The sequence below is a fragment of the Centroberyx affinis genome, unplaced genomic scaffold, assembly GCF_046629955.1.
Source record: "Centroberyx affinis isolate AG114_WGS23_722 - 3 ecotype Tasmania unplaced genomic scaffold, CSIRO-AGI_Caff_v1 ptg002592l_1, whole genome shotgun sequence".
NCBI lineage: Eukaryota > Metazoa > Chordata > Actinopteri > Beryciformes > Berycidae > Centroberyx > Centroberyx affinis.
In genome coordinates this window covers 16,445-28,582 of record NW_027280795.1, presented here as the reverse complement: position 1 = coordinate 28,582, position 12,138 = coordinate 16,445, and positions in this window count along the sequence as shown.

The following is a 12,138-nucleotide window of genomic DNA, read 5'->3' as shown; positions in this document are numbered from 1 at the left end:
GGCTGGTAGGTACTGATGCACTGAAGCCCAAACAGTTTAAGCATCCTGATGGTTTGGGTAGCCATGCAACCCATATAGTGGATGGCCCCACTCAGCAACAAATTGCAGACAGGCATGTTTCTGCACAGACCTATGAGAGATATATTACAAAATTTTTATGTAAGTGCCCTCCTGCTGCTCTATGATGCCTTGAACTTCCCCAGCAGTCCAGGACATCAGCTGGCTTTGGCACACAATGAACTTGTCCGCAGCACTGAAAAGAGAGGATCACTGATCAATATTTTGACTAGGAGACATCATGTTGCACATCATGTTGTAGAATGTCTTACTTGAGATCAGGGTGAGACTCCTGCAGTGGCTCCTGAGATGGCTCCACGTCAGACGACTCACTCATTTCCTCCCCTGGGCTCCATGTGACATCCCCAGGTTGGTCACTCAGAACAGAAGAAGATCCACTGTCACTCTGCCCAGGACTGGGCAGTGGGGTTAATCTCAGTTCCTCAAACATTTCTGTCCCACACTGATCATCTTGGGACATACCTGGATAGCTAGGATAAAAAGAGGGCTAGCTGACTAGCTAATATGAATTGTGCAACATCATATATACACTTATGTGTTGGTGCACAAGGTGGCCGTCAATCTGGTTGCTATAGAACAGCCAATGTTAGATGATGAGAAAGTTAGGCTACCTGATGAGTGATAGAAAGGCTTCCGGTTGTACTGAAAGCCACGGTGCTGCACAGATGGAGGAGGTGCAGGAGGTGGGATGACCTCTTGGTCTGGCTCTTGGTCTGGGCTGCTAGGAGCATCTGTCCCTGAATAGCTCACAGTATCTCCCAAGACCTGAAAATACATGAAAATAACAGTCTCAAATCCTAAAACGTTTGTATTTATAAAGTCACCATGACTAGGTAACTAGCTTACAGTATTCTAGCTAGCTAATGTTAGCTATGATGGCTGAACAATCGGTCGGGTTAGCTAGCTAGCTAGGTTATTTTACAGCAAGCAACACTCACCGAACATTATTCCTCAATGAAAATTATTGTATTGCACTATTTGGAAATTACCAAACATTAGTAACAATGACTTACCATACACATTTCACGTTTCTGAGCTGTCTTTGCTGGTTCTATCAGCAATGTTCCCGCCGGTAATATGAGTGACAGAGGCTGATGGTACTGAAGGAGCCGTGTGAACTGATGGGACCGCACCAGTTATCAGTCTGACACGATCCATGGCTTCGACATCCCATCCTGAACTCCATCATATCCCCGGTGACGTAATCCTCCTGCCTAAAATGAGCCCTGCACATGACCGTGTTTTTCGTTACCGATGCAGCAGTGAAATCCCGTCTCCTCAAATCACACCCAAGCACGAAAGCTAGCGCCATTCCTTTTCCTGTTGGGAAAAGTGTGAACTCTGTGTCCTGACAGGCTAGAGTTTGTGCAGCCTGCACAAACACAATAGTTCACCATTCAATAGTTCAGTTCACCAAAACTGATAGCGGATTAATCCCTTCGGCCTCCGATGCATGCATCAATGGTGAGATCAGTGACTTGGGGAGTTCGACAGGGGAGGCGAGCTGGTCAGGTGAGTTAACAAAAGGCACTTCGATTTAAAACGCAAATGTATTTGCACAGACGTGTTATGCTTTTACCCTTTGCATTCTAAACGGTTGAGATTGAGGCTACATGGCTTTTTTTCTAGATAGCTGGTTTTTGTATTTGTAAATAAGAATTGGGGGGGGGGGGGAGACACAGCAAGCATGCTAGATGTGTTATGTAGTGGAAAATGAAACACGTGCATATTCATGTGGCACATGATGCTGTGCATTAATCCTGTGAGTTTTTGGTTATTTTTAGGACCCACTCTTCTCTATTTTTCCTGTCTTTATTCATAGCGAGGGTGGTAGCTTCTGATGTTGCTAGCTAAATGGAGTTGGTGTAGCCGACAGATAGGATTTCCAACAGAACCTGGCCGCAGACCAGGCACCTCCACCGTTGACAGTCAAAAAATGCTCCAACATCAGAAGAGGCTCTGGAAAGATGAATATTAATTTTTTTGTTGTGCCTTTTTTCCAGCTGCTGTGAAGAGATGGAAGGCCACAGAAAACAAAAAAGCAGCCATAGGATGCACCAGCAAGGACTGGGGGATGGGGTTTGGGATTTGTCTCAATAAACAAGCAAATGCAACATTATTTACGAAATGTTTTTTGTGTTTTCTTTATATCCCGAATGCTTTCTTTTGTTGAAGACTATTATGTAATGTATTTATGCTTTCTCTATGCCCTAAATGGGTTAAAGATTTAAAGTATTCCATAAAAAAACACTGCAAGGTATCATAGCAAGACGTGAAATTGAGATTAATTCTATTTTCTTTCATAAGATTGTGGGTATTTAGTGGCTTTGCTGAAAAGTAAATTTTATATAGGTTGAAATGTCATCTATAAAACGTTGAAACAACGTGGATTGATGTCGTCTATGAGTCGTTGAAACGACGTGGGTCGAAAGACCGACGTCAGAAACTTTCATATCAGCCCCTCCACTATCGACCTCCAGGACCAACGTCGATTAGACCTCTGATCGATGTTGAAATGTTTGCTGGATATAGAACCGTTCGAATGTTCCGTAGCAGTAGATCGTGTCTCATAACCAGACTGTCTTTGTGCACATGCATCTGAATAAACGGCAATACAATATAGATGTACAGATTTTGTGTGTGTGTGTTTACACGGCCTACCGGCTTTTTCTTCTGTGTTAAAAATCCTGACAATGGCCAGAATTGTAATAGATGAAGGTCCATGCCGCTTAACCCTGCTGACTTCTCAAGAAGAAGAAAAGTCCATAATTGATCTCGTGGAGGTGTTCGAAGTGTTCCAAAGTTACAGTCCAGTTTTCTAAGTCTCTGTCCCTGAATCCCCCCCCAGCAGACGAGCCATAGCCGCGGCTTTAGTGCTGCATGCATCGGTAAAACAGCGATAGGATATAAATGTATAGATTTCACTTTTCACGCGTCAGTTTAATACAATGCATGACACTGGTCACTCTGTTCTGGAAAATACTTGGACAATGGACAAACCGTGGGACAAAAGATCAGTTGCTGTCTGGTGCGCTGAGTCTCTCACAGCTGACTAGGGCAGCACTGCAGCAGCATTAGAAAGCCTGTTTCTGTATCTCTGTAATCAGAAGTGTGAAAAGTGAATGAATGAGAATAGAAGTGTTTGTTGATGATCTAGCTCAGTAAATACACATCTGAACTGAACTGATTCAGTCTGACATACTGTGGTAAAATAACTAATAATCCACTTAATAAGCTGGAGAGGACACATGCAAGTTATGAGCCTGTAGATGAGGCTGAATTGTTTTCAGAGCACTGGGGAGAAAAAAAAAAAACATTATTCTGATTTAACTGTGGTCCCTCAAGTAGCTGTGGCGCTTAAAAAAAACAACAACAACCACTTTATAGCATAACATTAACGTTATTTATTCAAACTTACGGGAAATGGAGCTCCGTCCTGTCTGGAAGTCACATTGGTCCTGTCCACACCTCCTTTTCTGGCCTGACAAACTAAAAGCAAAAATGAAAAATGCACATCGTTCTTTCCTTTTCCGTGGTGTCAACTCAAATGCAAAAAGCAGTAAAATCGCTTTTTACTTATTGCACTTAAATGAGTAAAACGATTGATATGAAGGTACACGCATTCCATCAGGTTTAATTTTTGCACTTCTCCCTCACCTCAAGTAGACTGCATTTGAATGACTGAGTGCTGCGGCAGCTCACCTGAAAAAATAAGATAAATAACAGGAGGCTTGTCTGATCAAATCATATAGATTTAGCCTCCACAAATTTTCAGTCTTTCATATCCACATGCTCAGGTGGGAGACTGGTCCGGAGCCTGTGAGACCCGCAGAGGAGGCAGCCTAATAGACAATGATTTTAGTTTAAACGACTTCTGTGTTGACTAGCACAACACTTGAGTTTAGTAGTTGGTGGGCGGAGCGGTTAGGCGCCTTGCTTTCACCTAACCTAGAAGGTATCCCGGTAATGACGTGACGTTGAACTGACGTTGGTGCTGGCGCTCTGTTGACTGCAAGGAGGTGACTGTTGCTGCCGGTACGCTAACCACAAAAGCGGCAGATAGCGCCCACAGTTTCAGAGGTTTATTAGAATTTAACATATTTTTGCATAAAGTAAAACCAGATTACTCTTCTCTTTGCTGACTCACTGAATGGCTCCACAATTGGCCTATTGTCCAGTTGCTGATGCTGATGGAGCCACAAACTGTGTACTCCATATGGATGTGACTTAAAATGTATATTTAATAAGGACAATACTTAAGCAGAAATGTAGCCTACTTAAGTAAAAGTAAAATTACTGAGTAATGTATGGAATGCCATTTTAGTCAATATTAAATAAATAAATATGGCTATGAAATAGAATATGGCTATGAAATAAATCCTGAAATAAATAAATGAGGCAATAAATATATAAATAAATGTAAATATAAATATAGTCAATATAGTTCAATAAATAAATAAATAGGTTTGTTTCAAAATGACATTTTTCAAAGGACTACTTTTATTTATTTCATAATTCCACATTTATTTATTTCAAGGGACTTTTATTTCATAATGCCACATTTATTTCCCAGCTCTTTTTATTTCCATCTGTTATATTCAAATGAATGGGGCGTGGTTATCTCACAGACTCAGACCAAAGCAATAGCACCAGAACAGCACTGAATCACTGAATATCCGTTTGTTACACCAAACCCTGTTGTCTGTAGCGTAGCGTAGCATGGAAAAATGTCCAGAAAACAATCAACTGCACCTGAAAGATGGATCTATCCTAACTGGATGTGATCAATCGGTAAGTGTCGCCACTTTGTGATTATATTTACAGTTTATTCCAAGTACAGTCAGCTGGGCTTGAGAACATGTCGAGGTTTGCTAACGTGTGTAAAGCTAGGTTCCATTTGCTTGTTTGCGACATTGTGCTCTTGTTTATTTTACACTCTATGATGCTTTGCTGCTAAATCAGTTGCCTTATGTGGAGAGATGTGTCCGCTAACGTAACTTGAGAATGAGAAATGGATACGGTAGTTTATGGTATTTCAGTCCGATTAGCATTGGGTAGCGATTTAGCTCCACTCCTGATGAGACAGAGTTTGATGCGGGCCTGTGAATACGAGGAAGCCTGTTAGCCACAACGACAACAGTTAGCAATAGGGGCAAAAACATGTGCAGCCAGAGTCGCTGTAGGCTACCTCAGCCAGCCAAAACAAGCACCTTGTCTCGTTAACCCGGTGCCGTTAGGACACACATACTATAAACAAGGTTAGGGGCTAGTGCCACGTGCCACTTGCAGCAAGCTAATCTAGCGTTAGCAACGCGCTAGCTAAGGTTAGCTCCTCTGGCTCACTTTGCGGGCACATCTCCTTACATGAGACAACCTCAGCTGTAACGTGGCAAAACTCGAAAAGTACTTTGTCAATCAGGGACTCTTGTCACCATGAATATTTCACTTCACGCCAAATTAATGGAAGGGAGTTACTGGCTGATGAGATGTAACATTTCACGTTGTCTTCACATCAAATGTCTTCACATCAAATTATAAATCATTTTTGTGATTGATACTGCACTACTTTACTACACACTCACAGATGTAAATTTTGTAACATAACAGCAGCCCATTATGGTCCTGCACAAGCAGTATTATGTTTCTACATGTGCCTTTTTAATGCCTTTTCTGTAATAAAATATTTTTATTCTGTATTAACAGTCAGTGTTGAGGTTATATAGTGTGATTATAGCTAAAACCAAGAGGAGAGCATGTCAATAAACACACTGTCAAATTCTCAATCTGAAAAGAAGATTTATTTAAATTCTGTTGTTACGTCCCCAAAATTAGTCCAGGGGATGAAAAGAGTCACATATAAAATCAACCCGGGGACAAAGAAGCCAGGAGAACGGAAATATATGAACAGACCCAGAATTTATTAACAACTTAAATAAAGGTTTACAAAAGACCTCAAAACATCAACTGAAAACTACCTTCTAAAAAAATAAAGCAATAAATGAAACAAAATTCTCCCTCTGATAGATTTATTTAAATTCTGTTGTTACGTAAAAAAAGAAAGAAAGCAATAAACGAAACAAGTTAGGGTAAACGTCCCTATTAAGCCCACCAAATCCGCTTTTCAGACATTTCTAATATATACTGCCCCAATTTAAGTGAGAACATTTTAGTTAAAATGAAAGTCTAATCTCTCATTTGAAGTGTCAATAATTCATTTATACCAATTTCTAATGTTTTTATTGTTTAATTTGTCAAAATATGTCAAAAGTCTGGCATGGGCTTAATGGGTACCTAACGTAAGCCCATGGGTGTTCCAAATAAGCCCACTTCATGATTTGTTGATAAATAAATATATATATATATAAAAAATCTTAACAATACAAACTTGTTCTATTCAAATCTGTAATCTCTTAGCTCTCAATAGCTATTTTCATTTTGTCTCCACTCCTATCCTATGGCCTGTAAATGGCATTTGAAATAGGCGTGACCAGCCTTTTTGCTGTGTTGTCAACACAGAAAAAGCTAAACTTACAACATGTCTTCTTTGGAATGTAGCCAAAAAACTATTTACGAACAAATTCAAAACTATAGTGGAAATTACTCTTCAATACTTCATCTTTCAATATGTGTTGTCATTTTGTCTGTATCTCTATCCTATGGAGTGCTGTCGGCATTTGAAATTGGCCAAAATTTCTGGTCCAGCCAGCTGGTTAAAAGTGCAGATATTTTTATGAAGATTTCTGAAGACCGACTGACTGAAAGAAAAACAGTTTGAAATTAAAACTGCAAGCAGTGATGAGCGGGCCCTCGCCTCCGTGTGCAAGTCGGGGTGTGTTGCAGCCGCGGGGCATGTAGACGTCGTCAGGCCTGGACTCTCGTCCAGCATGTGAAATCCGGTGCAGATCGGACAACGTACGCTCAAGTTCACACAACTTCCTGTCGCCAGTAGGTGGCGCTATGACTATGACTCCTAATCGGCCTGTAGATGTCCTCAGACCTGGACTCTGGTCCAGCATGTGAAATCCGGTGCAGATCGGACAATGTACGCTCAAGTTCTCACAACTTCCTGTCGCCAGTAGGTGGCGCTATGACTATAACCGAATATCGGCCTGTAGATGTATTCAGGCCTGGACTCTAGTCAAACGTGTCAAATTTGGGCCAGATGTGACCACGTACAGTCGCGTTACAACCCACTTCCTGTTTCGTGTCGCCAGTAGGTGGCGCAATGACTATTGCTCCTAATCGGCCTGTAGATGTCCTCAGGCCTGGACTCTTGTTCAGCATGTGAAATCTGGTGCTGATCGGACGACGTAAACTCAAGTTAACGCAGCTTCCTGTTTCATGGCGAAACATCGAAATTCGACGACACGCCACGCCCACGCCGTGTGACGAAAACTCAAGCTTTTGATAACTTTTCATTGTCAAACTCTTTTATACACGTTGACCAAGTTTGACGTGGATACGATCAACCGCCTAGGAGGAGTTCGTTAAAGTACGACCCCTGCAAATTCACACAGCTTCCTGTCGCCAGTAGGTGGCGCTATGACTATAACCGAATATCGGCACGTAGATGTGTTCAGGCCGGGACTCTCATCAAACGTGTGTAGTTTGGTCCAGATTTGACCATGTACAGGCCAGTTACAAGCCACTTCCTGTTTCGTGGCGAAACGTGGAAATTCGACGCCACGCCACGCCCACGCCGTGTGACGAAAACTCAAGCTTTTGATAACTTTTCATCGTCCAGGTCTTTTATACACGCTGACCAAGTTTGACGCGGATCCGATGAACCGCCTAGGAGGAGTTCGTTAAAGTACGACCCCTGCAAACGCCCAAAAACGCCCAAAAATGTCGCAATCAATTCAAAATGGCCGACTTCCTGTCGGGTTTAGGCGCATGGTACCTATGGACTTTTTTTTAAGTCTGGACATGATACACGTGCCTACCAAGTTTCGTACGTCTAGGTGAAACGTGCGGCGAGGAGTATTTTTTTGAAATTTTGTAGGGGGCGCTATCGAGCCATTTTGCCACACCCATGCGCGAGACCCCTAAAATATATAATTTTTCGCCACTTCTGACGCGTGTGCAAAGTTGCACAACTTTTTGAGCACGTTTAGGCCCTCAAAAGTCCGATTTATTTGTCCGGCGAAAAATAAAAATAAAAAGAATTAAAACTGCAAGCAGTGATGAGCGGGCCCTCGCCTCCGTGTGCAAGTCGGGGCGTGCTGCAGCCGCGGGGCATGTAGACGTCCTCAGGCCTGGACTCTCGTCCAGCATGTGAAATCCGGTGCAGATCGGACAACGTACGCTCAATTCACACAACTTCCTGTCGCCAGTAGGCGGCGCTATGGCTATAACCGAATATCGGCACGTAGACGCGTTCAGGCCGGGACTCTCATCCGACATGTGAAGTTTGGGCCAGATTTGACCATGTACAGTCGCGTTACAACCCACTTCCTGTTTCATGTCGCCAGTAGGTGGCGCAATCACAATTACTCCTAATCGGCGTGTAGATGTCCTCAGGCCTGTACTCTGGTCCAGCATGTGAAATCTGGTGCAGATCGGACAATGTAAGCTCAAGTTAACGCAGCTTCCTGTTTCACGGCGAAACATCGAAATTCGCCGTGCCGCCATAGCAACGCCGTGCGACGAATGCTCCCGATCTTTACCACTGAGCGTCATCAAGGTCCTACGGCTTTTCTGACCACATTTGAGGTGGATCTGGCCAACCCGCTGGGAGTAGTACACCACAGTATAAAACATGTCATTTCCTGTCGCCAGTAGGTGGCGCTATGACTATGACCAAATATCGGCACGTAGACGTGTTCAGGCCGGGACTCTCATGCAGCGTGTGAAGTTTGGGCCAGATTTGACCATGTACAGGACAGTTATAAGCCACTTCCTGTTTCGTGGCGAAACGTGGAAATTCGCCGCCTCACCACGCCCACACCGTGTGACGAAAACTCAAGCTTTTGATAACTTTTCATCGTCCAGGTCTTTTATACACGCTGACCGAGTTTGACGCGGATCCGATCATTCGCCTAGGACGAGTTCGTTAAAGTACGACCCCTGCAAACGGCCAAAAACGCCCCAAAATGTGGCACTCAATTCAAAATGGCGGACTTCCTGTCGGGTTTAGGCGCATGGTACCTATGGACTTTTTTTTAAGTCTGGACACGATACACGTGCCTACCAAGTTTCGTAGGTCTAGGACAAACGTACGGCCGTGAGTATTTTTTTGAAATTTGTAGGGGGCGCTATCGAGCCGTTTTGCCACACCCATGCGCGAGACCCATAAAATATAAAATTTTTCGCCACTTCTGACGCGTGTGCAAAGTTTCGCAACTTTCCGAGCACGTTTAGGCCCTCAAAAGTCCGATTTTTTTTAGCGAAGGAGAAAAATAATAATAATAATAATAATAATTCCTTCAGTTTCAATAGGGCTTCGCACGAAGTCGTGCTCGGGCCCTAATAATAATTCCTTCAGTTTCAATAGGGCTTCGCACGAAGTCGTGCTCGGGCCCTAAAAATAAAAATATTGTTAATGTTAGGATAGAATATAGGCCTATCCAGAATGAATTAACCTATGCAATATCACTGATATTTAAATATGGGTATTAACTATGTGGATTATGGAGCTGATTCATCAGATGAGGTTAAAATTAGGGAGGAAAATGGTTCAAAGGTCAAAAGGGAGAAAATCCCTATTGAAACACAGTCAAGTGGGCTTAATGGGAGCAGGTGGGCTTAAAGGGAACATCAGTGAATTTATGGTTAAAAGACAGAATATTTTATTATACGCACATGACATTAAAAAAACAACTATATGAAATAAATCTATATATGGTGCACTAACATAACATGAAAAGTATAAATTGATCATGCAGAGAAGTAATTAGCTATACTCATTTACATCCACCCCAGACAGTGTGATTTTTTTTGCTAGTGTCCCCTTTAAGCCCACCAGGTAAAAATGTTAATTAAAAAATAAATAAAGATAAACAAACACATTTATTGTCTATTTAACAGTATAATAATATAAACTGCATACAAAAATGTAAACTATTCATGGGTTTCAGTCACGTGACGTTTTTGTTGTGGCCGCCATCTTGAGGACCGGACGCAGCACAGCGCTGCTGTCGTTTTCCCCGTAAAAATGGCTAGCAAGATCGCACATCTCACGGAACAAGAGAGGCAGCGATACCTCTTAAAAATCAACACTATTGGTTGTGACCCTTATCTACTTCCTCCTGAGTTGTTCACACCGGTTAGACACGCTAAAAACCTCCCTGTCTTGTCTTTTGCTGACATTTACATTTACCTTGTGGAGAATCCCTCTCCTTACTCCGGGCAGTCTCTCAAGGCTTTCAAGAGCACCGAGGCCTATCGTTATTTCAAAGCAGGATGGGTTAACGACCCCAAAGTTTACCACCTCGAAACGAAAAATATGTTCGTGATTACGGGAAGGGTGAGTGAATGATAATCTTTTACAGTACGTTAGCCAGTAACATTCACAGCGAATTTACGTTAGGTTAGCTAACGTTAGCGTTAGCTTGTTTTATTCACTGCTTTATTTATGTTAGCATTACCTTGTTACCCGAGTTACTTTCTTTGACAGCTAACGTTAGCTATCATTATCAGTATCGGCAATGTGACAATTAAATCATAAGGTAATTTACTGAGTATGAAATGGGTTTTAGTATCACCATCTCAAGATTTGTAGGTAATATTGATTTGTTTATTCTGTATCTAATTAATACACCACAGTATGCCCCATGTAGGGTCCACTAATCTCATTCTCTTCTTGGTGTTTTACAGGTGAATCACTCACAGAGCCTCAGTGTCTCCCCAACACACCCCTGGATAACAGTACAGGAGGATGGGACAGTACTTATGGCTCATTGCACCTGTATGGCAGGCTTGGGAGAAGTATGTTCTCATGCAGCAGCTCTCATGTATGCTGTATTGGCCGCAGTGGAGATTAAAGATGGACAGACTTGTACCCAGAGAGCCTGTGCTTGGACCCAGCCAAGTACGCATTGTGTTCGGGGAGTGCCCTATGCAGAGATAAGTGACATTGATTTTCACCATGAGCCTCAGAAGGTCCGTAATGTCCCTTCTGTTCCTGACTTTACACCGTCAGAGGAAGAGTGCAAGACATTTTTTGAGATGCTGCATCAGAGTGAAGCTCTGGAGTCCAAGCCCAAGAAAAGTGCCATCCTTTCTGTTATTGAGGGTCACTCACAAAGGTATACTCCACTGATGACACGGCTCGACTTCCCATCTCCACTGTCAGCGTTGTACTCCAGCAGCAGGCTGAAGATGGACCTCCCGTCACTGCTGGTTGAAAGCACCATGGTCTTTGATGACCTTATTGTAACACAGAATCAGGTATGTGTGGAGCCTTTGGATTGGCCTAGCTTTGGAGATGGAGATACTATGGTTTCATTCTTGGCAGGACTCCATTCAGCAATGTAACTACACGTCTAACTTCACAAAGACAGATATAAGTAATTAACCCTCAGCAATCTGTGGTAAATCACTCTGTTATAGTAATGTTGCTTTTGAAATGGAGTTAGAAGCAACTGTTGTTAAGTGTAGTGAGTGTAGTTAAATTTCTGATTGCTGAATGAATGGAGCCCCACTGAGAATGATTTCTCTTGTCTATTAGTCACTGTGCTATAAATTTATGCTTGTCAACACAATCTGACATTGTAACTGCATTATTGCACATTAAAACACACAATGTATGACAGTGATTCATATTAATCAGGTTTTTTAGATGTAATATACTCAGTTGAATCCTGCGCTACATTTTAGTTACAGTTTACTACTAGTTGGTTTAATTTAATTGAGCCGGTTCAATCATAAGTCCAACTTAATTCTTTTTCAGTGTTTGGTAGTTGAGGAAGTGACCAGGGAGCAAGCTAAGTCTAGGATTTGGTTTGAGCAGAGAGCTGGTAGAGTGACAGCATCAACATTCTACGAGGCAGCCAGAGCAGACAAACCTGTATCCTTGATCAAAAGGATTTGCTACCCTCAGTCCTCTCAGGCATCCAGTGA